Genomic DNA, 12,988 nt, shown 5'->3' with positions numbered 1-12,988 from the left:
TGCATGCAAATTTAAAGCTTGGCATGTTAGCACAACCTCAACTTGGGTAATATAATGCATTTTTGTGCCCTAAAATTAACTAAAGTTTATTTTTTACTGATGTGCTTCATAACATAAAAAATTAGAACTACGATTATTTTATTCTTCAGAGTCTCTGCTTTCAGAAAATATAGAATATTTTGGGAGTTTTATCTAATCTTCAGGCCCAAAATTATTTTCTAAACAAAGGCGCAAAAAATGTAAAAATGCTCTGGCAGCAAAATGGCTATATAGAAAAAATTCCATGTTTCTGAAAGTCCTAAAAATAACTTTATTTATTATAAATGGTTTATAGTTTCCGGTAATGCCTAAACATTTAATTATCGAAGATATATTCCAGAAGACACAATCTATTGCTAACGAATGGTGTACTCAAATATAAATAGACATAATCCAATAAATTTAAGTGAGATGTTTCATTGTCTTGTCATCTGAAATATATCTTCTTCATATACAGCATCCATTTCAGGTTTTCTAGGACAAAATATTCCATGACTATGAACAAAAGAAATAATATATATCCTGAGTATCTTTGAAGGATAAGTTAAATCCAATGGACAGATTAATTGATCACTCATATTCTATAACGCAATTAAAAAAATAATAATTTGAAAGACACCATTGAAAATTTTGCAGTGATGTAATTAAGATCTGATAATTTATTAAATGAAAGCTTTTAGCCAAGCTTTAAGACAGTACAGATGCTCCGTGTCTGTTCAAAAGGCTTAGAGATCAATCAAAATTTGGTTCACTGATACTTCCAATTCATGTAAGCCCTAAATCTATTATTTAGTATGATTGACATCATGCCTTATTGTATACAGCAAATTGTTTGCTTGTTAATTAGTTGCAAAGTTTCTTCCCTGGATATCCTTTCAGCAAAAGTACTTCCTGTTGTAAGCTGACAACACTAAGGTAGGCCATACATTAACCAATTTATTTTTCTTTCAACAATGGTTTGAAGGAAAGAAATTTGCTCCATTCCCCTATCAAGACAGTCAGTGCTGATGGGGGAATTTCTCCCACGGAGCCGTAAGAATACAATAATTACTGATGGCAGCTATAGCCACTGGCAGTGGTTGAATGAAAAAACTTGACAGGCTGGTTGTACTGAAGTCCATCGAGAGACTGACTTAAGTACAACCAGCCTGCCCATATATGGATCCAAATTCAGCCAGTTACTGCCTGTTCAGTCTGTCTTTCGCTGGCTTAATTCACCTCCTCTTAAATAGCAGCAACATTGTCGGCCTGCCATGGGTGCTCCTTTAATTGGCTGCATGCCTTCTGTAGACCTAATAAGTAGCCCAATGGACTGGTAGCTTCTTCTTGTGTATGTAGAACTTCCATGAAAAAAGGTTTATTCCTCATTGTAATTTCAAATTTATTTAATTAATTAATTTATTCTAAACTTGCCAACACTGGTTTTAAAGGAAAGTAAAAAACATTCTAGATCAGATTGTATCTATTATCAAGATGTAAAATCATATATTCATTTTCACGTTGTATTTCAATGTTCTAGCTTACTCCTGCTGCTCCTGTTACTTCTGTTGAAGTTTGCCAATTTACTTTGTGAAGATCCCCACACATTTACTTCCTTGAACTCTGTGACACGTATTCACATTGAGTAGACACTGCAGTGTCACACACATTTCACAGTAGAGATCAACCGATTATCGGCAAAGCCGATATATCGAGGGCCGATCTGCACTTTCCCCGATATATCGGAATCGGCCACCAAAGTGGCTGATATTACCAATATATTGGAGAGTGCTTGTACCGGAGTGATGCCTACAGCTAAGGCATCCCCCCCCCGGTACCGACATCAACAACCAATGGTCGGCTTTCTTGTAATGACAACCGATGCAGCTGAGAAGGCGCTCGGCTGTCATTACAAAGAGCAGGAGGGGGCATCCCCCCCTCCCGCCACCTACCACGGCTCACCCAGGTCTCTCGTCCCACCAGGAGACTGGGGCAACCAGCCTGCATGGCCGCTGAAGACCCAATCAAAGCTGCATTCGGCTCTGATGGGGTCTCCATGCAAAAACCCGGAAGTGATGTCAGCGTGTACTGGCGCCAGAATAAAAAAAATGACAGCATTCAAAAAAGCCAAACTTGGCGTTTTGAATGCTTTTAAGTGCAGAGGAGGGGTTTGGGTCTTTTAGACCCCCAGATCCCTCCACAAGAGTACCTGTTAAATAAAAAAAAATAAATGTTTTAGATGTAGGAAAATATCGGCTCATATCGGCTGATACCGATATGCGATGACCAAAATATCGGTATCGGCAATGAAAAAACTATATCAGTCGATCCCTATTTCACAGAGCCTGCCTTCTGAACTACAGAAGTGCTAGGAGGAGAAGTTTCAGGAGGCGGAGTCAGTACAGGAATCAGTGTTTGCAGGCAGAAAGGTACCATGGAATATGTAGTACTTAAAAATAGAATGTAAACAGCAGAAAGGAAGCTGATTATGATGAATTGTCAAATATAACTATAACATGTATAAAAGTTATATATATTTAAAGTTATAAAATGTATATGCTGTGGCCACAGATCAACTTTAAGACAAAATAAATACTCTACATTTTTTACCGGCCACTGTTAAATTGTGTGTAAACACTAATAATCAAACACAAATACTTATAAAGGTCCTGGCAAGCTCAAACTCAGTTGTGTTGGATTTGCTGGATTACCTACTCATTCAGTATATTTGCTGTATTGTTGTAGCAGAGGTTTGTAGCAGATTTATTTTCTCTGGTGCTTTGTAGCTGGATACATGGTTGCTGCTGTAGTTGACTACAATGCTTCTCTAGGCAGCTACAAATCTCTGGTGTGCCACAACTGCAAGGAGCTGCATTAAATAACAGGAAAGGCTACTAAAACTGTTGATTCCCTAGCTCGTTCAACATGCTGCAAAAAGTCAATTGCTCACCCACATATCTACAAATCACTTGGAATTTGTGGGGCACAGACCTTTCACTGTCTGCAGTTAATTTTTGTGCAAGCAAAATGACAATATGCTACAAATCACTGCTAGAAATCACCAGTGGGATATGGGCCTAACATTACATTTAACATAGGAATACCCAGAAAATGTTCAATTAACAGCAAGACCACGTTAAACATTTAATTCTTTTGCTTTGTCTTTTAACCACTTCCCGCCCGTCATATAGCAAAATGACAGCCACAAAGTGGTTGCTCTATCCTGACTGGACATCATATGAGGTTCAGCAGGGGGTGCACAGAGCGGCGATCAGTGGTGCAGTGTGTCACTCTGACACACCGCATCTCCGATCCCGGTAAAGAGCCTATGACGTAGGCTCTTTACCATGTGACCAGCTGTGACCAATCACAGCTGGTCACATAGTAAATAGGAAGTGCCATTGATTGGCTTTCCTCAGTTCGCGCCTGACAGGCACGAGTAGAGGCGATCAGCGGCTCTCCTGAAGGGGGGGGGGGTCTGTGCTGGTAATTGGAGCATTGATTACCAGTGCAGACCCTTGGGGGATGCCACTAGAGCCACCAGGGATTTCCCCACCCATGGCCACCAGGGATGCCCACCCATGCCACCAGGGATGCCAATCAGTGCTTAGGGAGCCTGTCATTCATCAGTGCTGCCCGTCATTTACTTTTAAAAGATATCTGCGCAATGATTGCTCTATTGTTTCCTCATGTATGCACCTTGGAGTCTATGCCCATACGGATTGTGTGATCGTATCTAAAACGCTCAAACGATTGATTTATGCTCTTTTCTGATCGGATCCACATGTCCAAATGATTGACACGATATATGACTGCTGTTTATCCTGTGTCCCTTGGTAAGAGGCTGCATGTTTTAGCTCTCCTGGTGGTGAACATATAGTTTTTTTCCTTCACAGTGTTCATATATATTTCACTGGAGGACTATTTGGAATTCACATTTTGAGCACTGCTATTTCATTTGATTGTGCCTCATCATCAGTGCCTCCTCGTGAGTTCCTGTCAGTGCGGCCTTATCAGTGCTCGTCAGTGCAGGAAAAATTGTATTTATTTACAAAATGTTATAACATAAACAACATTTTTTTTCAAACTTTTCAGTCTTTTTTTATTTGTTTAGCAAAAAAGAAAAAACCTTGTGGTGATCAAATACCACCAAAAGAAAGCTCTATTTGTGAGGAAAAAAATGACATAAATTTGGTTTAGGTACAGTGTTGCATGAGCACGTAATTGTCATTCAAACAGCAACAGCGCTAAATGAGGAAAATTGGCCTGAGCAGGAAGGGGGAGAAAGTGCCCTGTATTGAAGTGGTTAAAGTGTCACTAAATCCACATCATAAAAAACTATCCATAAATGGTGTTAAATGGTGTATTAAATGCTGTTCATACAAACTCAGTCACTATTAGATTCATTTTCTGTATTCTGCAAAAAAACTGGTTGATCCTGTTGTTCTCACCTTCTGTCCATGTCCCCAATGAAGCTAGGGATTGTGCAGTGGCAACTCAGCACATGCATTTCTATGCTGAGCATTTTCTCCCTATCATATCTGAGCAGCCCATGTGACTGTGGAGTCACACATGTGGGTGTATACACAGTGATAAATGACAGCCCACTCTCTCCCTCCACCTCCATACCCACTAACCAGCTAAACACAATGGGAGCGGGATATACATTTAGAATAATGGTTGCTTCACCTCCCACCTATTCTAAGATACAGGCTTGAGGGGCATGACACAGCCTGTGACTGGCAGAAATTTGCCCACACCATGTTATTTCCACAAAATAATAATAATTTAATTTCAAATATATATTTGTGTGCCAATTTAAAACAGGTTAATTTACATTATTTATTTATTTATTTATTTTTTGAACATGTGACCAGCAACAGAGGACTAGCAGCTCCTCCTTCTTATATTTCCCTGCAGACAGGCTGGGAAAGAGCTGGGTCATGTGGCAGGCTGGCAGCTGTATATCAATTAGTTTTTTTTATTAAAATAATTACAGTGCCATCATCCATATACAGAAATAGAAGGGACAATGTAAATTAAACAGTGTGTGTTTAGTATCACTTTAAGGGTACTTTGCAGTAAAAACAAGGAAACATAAAACCCCCTGTAGTATATTAATATGTTTTACTCAACAAAAATATGCTGCACATACAATTGTAGGCCTACAAAGTATCACAAACTATGCATACAATATACACAAGCCCTAACTATCTATTATTCCCAGCAAATTATCATGGACAATACTTGCAATAGGTATACACTAAGCAGTTACTTAACTTGGTTCTTCCAAGTAATGAAGTCTTCTTCCAGCATCTCTCCAGACTGCTCCTTGCTTCCTGGAGTCCTACAAAACAACAAGTACTGCTCCTTGGCCTTGAGCACGTGGCCTTTGTTCCTTCCCTTTACTTCCTGTGGCATCAATTCCTGTGCTGAGCCTATTAACCAGTCCAACTAGTTCATTAGTATATGAATAGGTGAAGCCTAACTTCTAAAAACAATACATGTAACTAAAATGCATAATTCTTTTAGTAATGCTGTACAAATCACTAAAATAGCCATATCAACATATTTCACCTTTTGAAATTTATAGTGTAATATAGGAAAATTTAGAAGCTTAGAATTTCTTAGCAGCTCTTAAATCCTTTGTTGAGGAAAGGGCAAAATAAACCCCCCCGTATTGTACATGGGAAGAAAAAGTTCTCTTTTGACCCCTATACGACTTTGTTCCTGGACAAGCTGCAATGTTTTTTTAGGCAGGTTTAGCAATGCCCTTGGCAGTCTGGGTAACATGGATGGAAAGGAAATTCCTGATAAACGTCCATTGCCCTCCGGACTATAAGGAAACACTCAGATGAAACTCCACTCCAATCATCATAGCTATCATCAGGATATCATTTGCATCTTCCTCCTGTTCTCATCTCTTCTTCTGGCCTGTCTCATCTTATCTGATTTGGTCATCTGCTCTGCCGGGTCCACCTCTTAATGTTGAATACCTTAAAAGAGTAAAAGATAAAGCAGATTATATGTTCATTCTAACTGTGCCAAAACACATCGCTTTTATTTCTCAATCTGCCAATTTCTGACTGCAATACCATTGTAGGGTGTCCACTGTTGCCCTCTTACAGAAAAGCATAGTTTTCCAGCTGAAAGAATAAACCTGCATCTCTCTCCATGCTGCTCAGGGCCTGCTGTTTTCCAGTCTTCATAGCATGGCACTCTCCAACAATAAGCCTATGATAACAAAAACACATATTGTGACTGAATCCACCATTCCCAGACACTTGCTTCCACCTCTTAAGCAAAGCTGACATAAGAATCCCATCTATTTAGTGTCTAGGGACCCCCACCAAGTCAGTTCACATTTGTCCCCTTGATATCATAGCCTTTGCCTTTCTTTTGCCGGATTCAATTCAGCCATCAGATTTATCAAACTTCTGCCCTGCTATCTAAATCTCTTGCCTGGCTTGCAGTGTCTTGCAAACACTCCATAGACACTGCGAGACATTCCATAGACGCTGCGAGCTGTTCTTTCAATAGGTCATTTTACCTCTGCCTTTCACCTCAACTCTGATTTAGTATGTAGAAAATGAAGGAAGTGCAAACCAAACACAGCTACTAATTGCATCTCTCTCTATAAATATATATATGACTAAAACATTGCACCAGCGATCAGCAGATTGCTGGTGCCATGTGCAGGTCTCCAGCAGATTTGCCAGTGTATCTGCTTGCCCGCACATCTCATACAGGTAAGAAGATGCAATCTAACAGGAAGCATGAATGAACTACCACGGCGATCCACATCTACACGTGCATTACACGTGGTTGCAATGCAGCCCCGCTGATTTGAACGGGCAAGTTTGACAAGTGGTACTGCCTGTGTTACAAATGCCGTGGCCACAGAGCATTGCAGCCACAATACGTGGATACCTCCATCTGGCTGTTATTGTATAGCTTTGGTGGGTGGCTGGGTGCAGTAAAACTGTGGCTCAGCCTCCCATTTTTACCACCCTCCAACCTTAGACTGCAATTTAAATAGGCATTATCACTGCTTTTTTTTCTTGTCCTGCCATGCGTATGTCTGAGTCATGTGATCACAATGTCACTACTATACATAAGTTGCCTATAGTAAAGGCCAAGAGCTAATCAGTGTAGTTCTTGGCTCTATAATTATTATGACAGCCATGGTGATAAAGCTCTTTGTAAGTAATATTTGCATCTGTAATTAGAGCTAGGCTCCCTCCAGTCACAACGCTTTATCTGTGGAAAAAAAAAAGAAATGACATTTTCATTTGTATTATCATGAAACAAAAATAGGCTTGGCAGTTGTTATATAATACATTTATAGTGGGGAAGAGGAAAATGTATTTTTCATATTTTTGGCCAACTCTCATCTGCCGTGTAAAAGGTTTAATTAGGTTCATTCAAATGAAAACAGTAAATGTCAGACAATTCACATTCCAAACTCAAAAAACGGCATCAGGAATGCTTGACAACGTGCCTATGCCATGAAATGGTTAAATTGTACAAAAGATAAATGCAAAAGGACATTTGCTGTTCATAGCAGTTAACCAAATCACTTTCTAGCTTTTGCTTAGGTAAGAAAGCTGATTGCTTGCTATAGGCAATTCACTTTCAAATGTAACCACTTTAATATAAGATAAACATAACCAAAAGCTGAAACGGCGGCAATTGTAAAATATCAAATATCCTACATTGTATCCAGTCACTGTTTTTTAAGGTCCTGTTCACAGTTCATTTAGCAGAAACGTGAGATCTGCTCACGATTTTTAATGATTCACACACAATTCCACGTGTCGCACATAGGGCAGCCCATTCACCTGAACGGGCTGCCCTATGTGCTTTGGTCATGGAAAAGAATCATGGCTTTACCCAAGGGTCAAACCCTGAGGATACTGTTCTAATTTAGATGATTTTAGGATTCAGTCAGTGGTTATCGAGCAATGTTTTGTTGATGAGGGTTATCCTGTCTGGTCTCTAGATAGGGTTATTCAACAGGTATGTGGATAGAGGGGACTAAAATGGGGGTTGAAAAGGATACAGGTTATGAATGGTATTTTTCTACCAATTGTTCTAGTCAGTATAATATTGTTAGCAAACTTTTAAGGAAATATTGGGGGATCCTAAAAAGTGATGGGGTACTGGCCCAGTCCTACCTGATAATCCAAGTCCCAATAATAAGCATATATCAATAGGCCCTGGGTGGTTGGTACCGCTCTAGTCCCAGGAGGTTGGAAGGAGGTTGTAAGGAAATTGTCTAAGTATAGAGCTCTCAAAAAGTTCAGGTAGGCCGCGAATTTGAATAGTTTTTTGGGGAAAAAAAAAAATATATATATATATAGTTGTCAATTTATAAGCTATTTCTAACACAAAGCATGCACATAGCAAAAAGGACACCCCAAATTACATTCTGCTACTCCTCCTGAGTATGGCAATACCACATGTGTGAGACTTTTACACAGCCTGGCCACATAAAGAGACTCAACATCCAAGTAGTACCTTCAGGCGTTCTAGGAGCATAAATTACACACATAATTTTCTGACTACCTATCACACTTTTGAAGGCCCTAGAGCACCAAGACAATGGAAACGCCCAGAAAATTACCCCATTTTGGAAAGCAAACACCCAAAACATATATTCTATGAGGCATTATGAGTCTTTTGAGTTTTTGGAAAATGTAGGAAAAAAATTAAAACTTATTTTTTTTACACAAAGTTGTCAATTTATAGGATATTCCTAACACATAGCCTGTGCATAGCAAAAATGACACCCCAAAATCCTCCTGAGTATGGCAATACCACATGTGTAAGACTTTTTCACAGCCTAGCCACATACAGGGGCTTAATATTCAAGGAGCACCGTCATGCGTTCTAGGGACATAAATCACACACATAAATTCCTGACAACCTATCACATTGTTGAAGGCCTACATTTTTTTAAGTTTTTATTGCCATATGTAAGTAGACATACAATAGAATATTTGGAAAAAAGGAATGACATAGTTCAAAACATATGACCAGAATACATTGTATAATTAAAAAAAAAAAAAGTAAGCAGACTTACAATAGATACCTGCACATATAACCCTTACATTATCCACATTGCCTCCCTTTAGTGATTAACTAAACCATCTCCTCCACACATGGCATTTTATTGTGATTACTTGTAAACAAGAAAGGAAAACATAAAACAGAAATAGAACTATCCACCCAGCCTAAAATACACACCTCAGGCAGGATGCACCACATAAGGAAAAAAGAAAAGTAACAAACTAAACCACCAACAACTTTACTGGAGTCACCCCAGCCCCCCACCCACCCTACCATCTAATCCAGGGTCATGCTATCCCTTATAGATTCAAGCCTAGCCCAATATATAACCTTATGAAACATGAGGAGCACCCCACTAGTTACCTATTTCCATACCACTGCCCCCTTATTGTCCATTCTTTCATTCCCTATGAATTAATAGCCACCCTTTAGCCTCATAAGTCATCTTGTAAATTGCGATATTTGCATTAACCAATTTTACCCAGGCTGCTAATTACAGAGTATCAGTGCATATCCAGTTCAATGCTATCAATTTTCTTACATAGAAGAACAGGAGCCTCAAAAAAGCCTAGTACTAGTATCCAGTGTTTTGTCTTCAAGTACCCCTAAAAGGCAGACCAACGGTCTACATATGTTTGTTGAATAAAATGTGTCGGCCATAAATTCCGTCACCCTTGACCACAAAGGCCTACTTCTAGGACACTCCCAAACCATATGAAAAAATTGATCCCCCACTGGTTTGACATTTATGACACATAGCCGTGTCCCGTTTACCCATTTGGAAGAGAAGTTGCAGTGTATAATACGTTTAATGTAAATATCTTATTTGTATCATTTTGTCTCTCGAAGAGATAACAGTGCCAACATAAGTATAAAGCACCTCAACCCATAATTCCTCTGTCAGATCAAGTATCATACTCATCCATCAGTCCCTTGCCCTATAGCATTGTCTACTCTCTACACAAACCAGTGTTGAGTAATATGTGGACACCAACTTGGTATGTTCCGATTGCAGCATAAGAGCTTCCAGCTTGGTGTTAACAAAGGACGCATTGCTCGAACCATACTGAGCCAGTGCAGCATGTTTAAGCTGTGCATATTGGTAATACCAGGAACTTCCGCCTTCAGTTGGGAGAAGGATGTAAGTTTTCCAGCTTCATATAACTGATGAACATACTTTATATCATACCGTGCCCAACTGGATCTCTCCTGCATTTTATAAAATTCTCCCAAATTAGAATTACACCAAAGTGGGGCATTCGGGGACATAGATAAAACTGAATCAGATACCTGCTTGGAACATAATGCCATTATCTTTTTAGAGACTGCCAAAACAAACTTACCCCCTTCCGATGGAACCTCCCCCCTATAAAATAAATTCAATAATGTCTCATATGACATGGTCACAGCAGCTTCAACCACCGTGGCTGCGTTATTCAGCTGGGGAAACATTCTCCAGTGTACGTACACCAGTTGTGAGACAAAGTAATACATACGCAGGTCAGGCAGAGCCAGTAAGCATTTAGCACTGGTAATTGCAATATTTCCAAGGACACCCTAGGAGCCTTAGATCCCCATAGAAAGGATATAAGGATTGAATTTATGCATTTAAAAATCGTTTTAGGTATGTATATGGGGGCATTAGTTAGAATGTATAAAAACTTTGGCAGATATATAATTTTGAACAGGTTTATTCTGCCCAGCAATGTCAAAGGGAGGTTTTTCCATTGTTGTACCCTGTCTCTAATTGTATTTATAATGGGGCCTTAAATTATTTTCTATATACGACTCCACCAGAGTTTGAACAATTACACCCAAATATTAAATTTATCCGACCTCATGAAAGGACAGCCTCCACTAGACAACAAATTCATTTGGCCACCCAAGGGGAACAACGTGGACTTAGTCCAATTAATTCTAAAACCTGGGAAATCCCCAAATTCCTGTATAAGAGAAATTGCCCTAGACAGCGACTGGGAATCCTGCAGCAAATATACCAGCATATCATCTGCGTATAGAGATACACACTCCTCTAACTCCCCTATGTGCAGACCATGTACCCCTACATCCCTCCTCAGTCTCGCCACCAATAGCTCAATGGTCAGCATGAACAAGAGAGGAGACAGAGGGCACCCCTGCCTGGTTCCCTAAAGATATCAAAAGAATCTGATATGAGCCCATTAATTGGAATGCAAGCCCTAGGTTTGCAGTATAAAAGTTTTACCCATGATATAAAACTAGAGCCAAAGCCACACCTTGCCAATACCGAAAACTGATACACCCATTCTACAGAATCAAAAGCTTGTTTTGTGTCCATTGACACAATCAATCTATCATCCACATTCTCGTGCTTCACCTGTAGATTAACAAACCGGCATCTAAGATCAATCTGGATGCATCTGCCAGGCATGAAACCCGTCCGGTCAGCTCCCACTAACTTAGTAACCACCGCCTGAAGCCGCTGTGCCAGAACCTTAATCAATATTTTAACATAAGTGTTGATCAATGAAATGGGACGGTACGATTCGCACTCCAAGGGATCCTTCCCCGCCTTAGGAAGCAGTACTATAAGGGCCTCCTGCATAGACAGTGGCAATTCCCCCGACTTCCTAGATGAGTTAAATACCCGCAAAAGATGAGGCACCAGAACCTCCCCATAAGTCCTATACCACTCTATCGGGTAGCCATCCCAACCCAGGGATTTATTGTGCGCAAAAGATCTAATAGCCAACTCCACCTCTTCCTTAGTAATTGCTCTCTCTAATCCCTCACCAACCTCACTAGATAGGGTTGGGAACGGAATAGAAGCTAAGTAGTTTTCCTTATCTAAATCTGAAACCCCTCCCTGAGATTGATATAGAGATTTAAAAAATTCTTCAAAGGTATTCAAGATCCCCTGTGGATCTTCCACCATAACTCCCTGAGAGTCTCAAACACGTGATATCGAAATCAGGGTATAATCGAGCCGAGACAGAAAAGCAAGGAGCTGACCACTCTTATCCCCAAGCTCGAATATCCATCTCCTCTGATGAAATTGTGCTTTACTCGAATTTTCTGCCATAAGTATACGATAAGAACCTAGGTATATTTGCCACATTCTATAATTATCAGCAGAGGGATTCCACATAAAGGAGCCCTCTGCCTCAGTGACCTGTGCCTCCAATCTCTCTGCATCAGTCCCTAAGGCTCTAGAGAAAGCCCTGACCTCTCTCATAAAAACCCCCTGAAGGGTTGCTTTAAAGGCATTCCACTGATTCCCCACATCAATAGTATCCTCATTTTCTGACCAGTATTGAGTTATCCCCTTCAAGCAGCCAAGTTTCACATATTCTTCCGTAAGCAGACTTCCATAGGAGAATGATCTGAAATTGCCCTTGGTAAGTATTTAACAGATTGTATTAGTGAGAGGCCATCCATTATAGTAAGTGCCATGTCAATGCATGACAACATTCGATGTGTCCCTGAATGGCAAGAGAATTCCTTGACTCCCGGGTGTGCCTGTCTCCAAGCATCAACCAAAGCATAATTCTTCAGCCATGCTTCCAAAACAGGAGAATGTCCCGAGGAACACCCGTGGCGATCCAGTGCAGTACAATAGACTGCATTGAAATCACCTAGGAGCAGTATAACCCGCTTCGCCAATGAGACTACCTCTGAAAAAAGATAATCTAAAACTGTATATGAAAAAGGGGGGGGGTATATACAGACTGACAATGGTCAGAGAGGTATATATAACGTATCTCCCTCCTCGATCAGTCTTAATCCGTAAGACATTTACATGTAAGGATTTAGCAACTAAGATGGCCACCTCCCTAGAATAAGTGGAGTACTCTGCATGATAAACCTGTGCGATATTAGAACGATGCAGGGCCATGACCCTGGAGCCCTGCAGATGCGT

The sequence above is a fragment of the Pelophylax lessonae genome (assembly GCF_965119305.1).
Source record: "Pelophylax lessonae genome assembly, chromosome: 1".
Lineage (NCBI taxonomy): Eukaryota > Metazoa > Chordata > Amphibia > Anura > Ranidae > Pelophylax > Pelophylax lessonae.
This window is presented reverse-complemented; position numbering follows the sequence as displayed.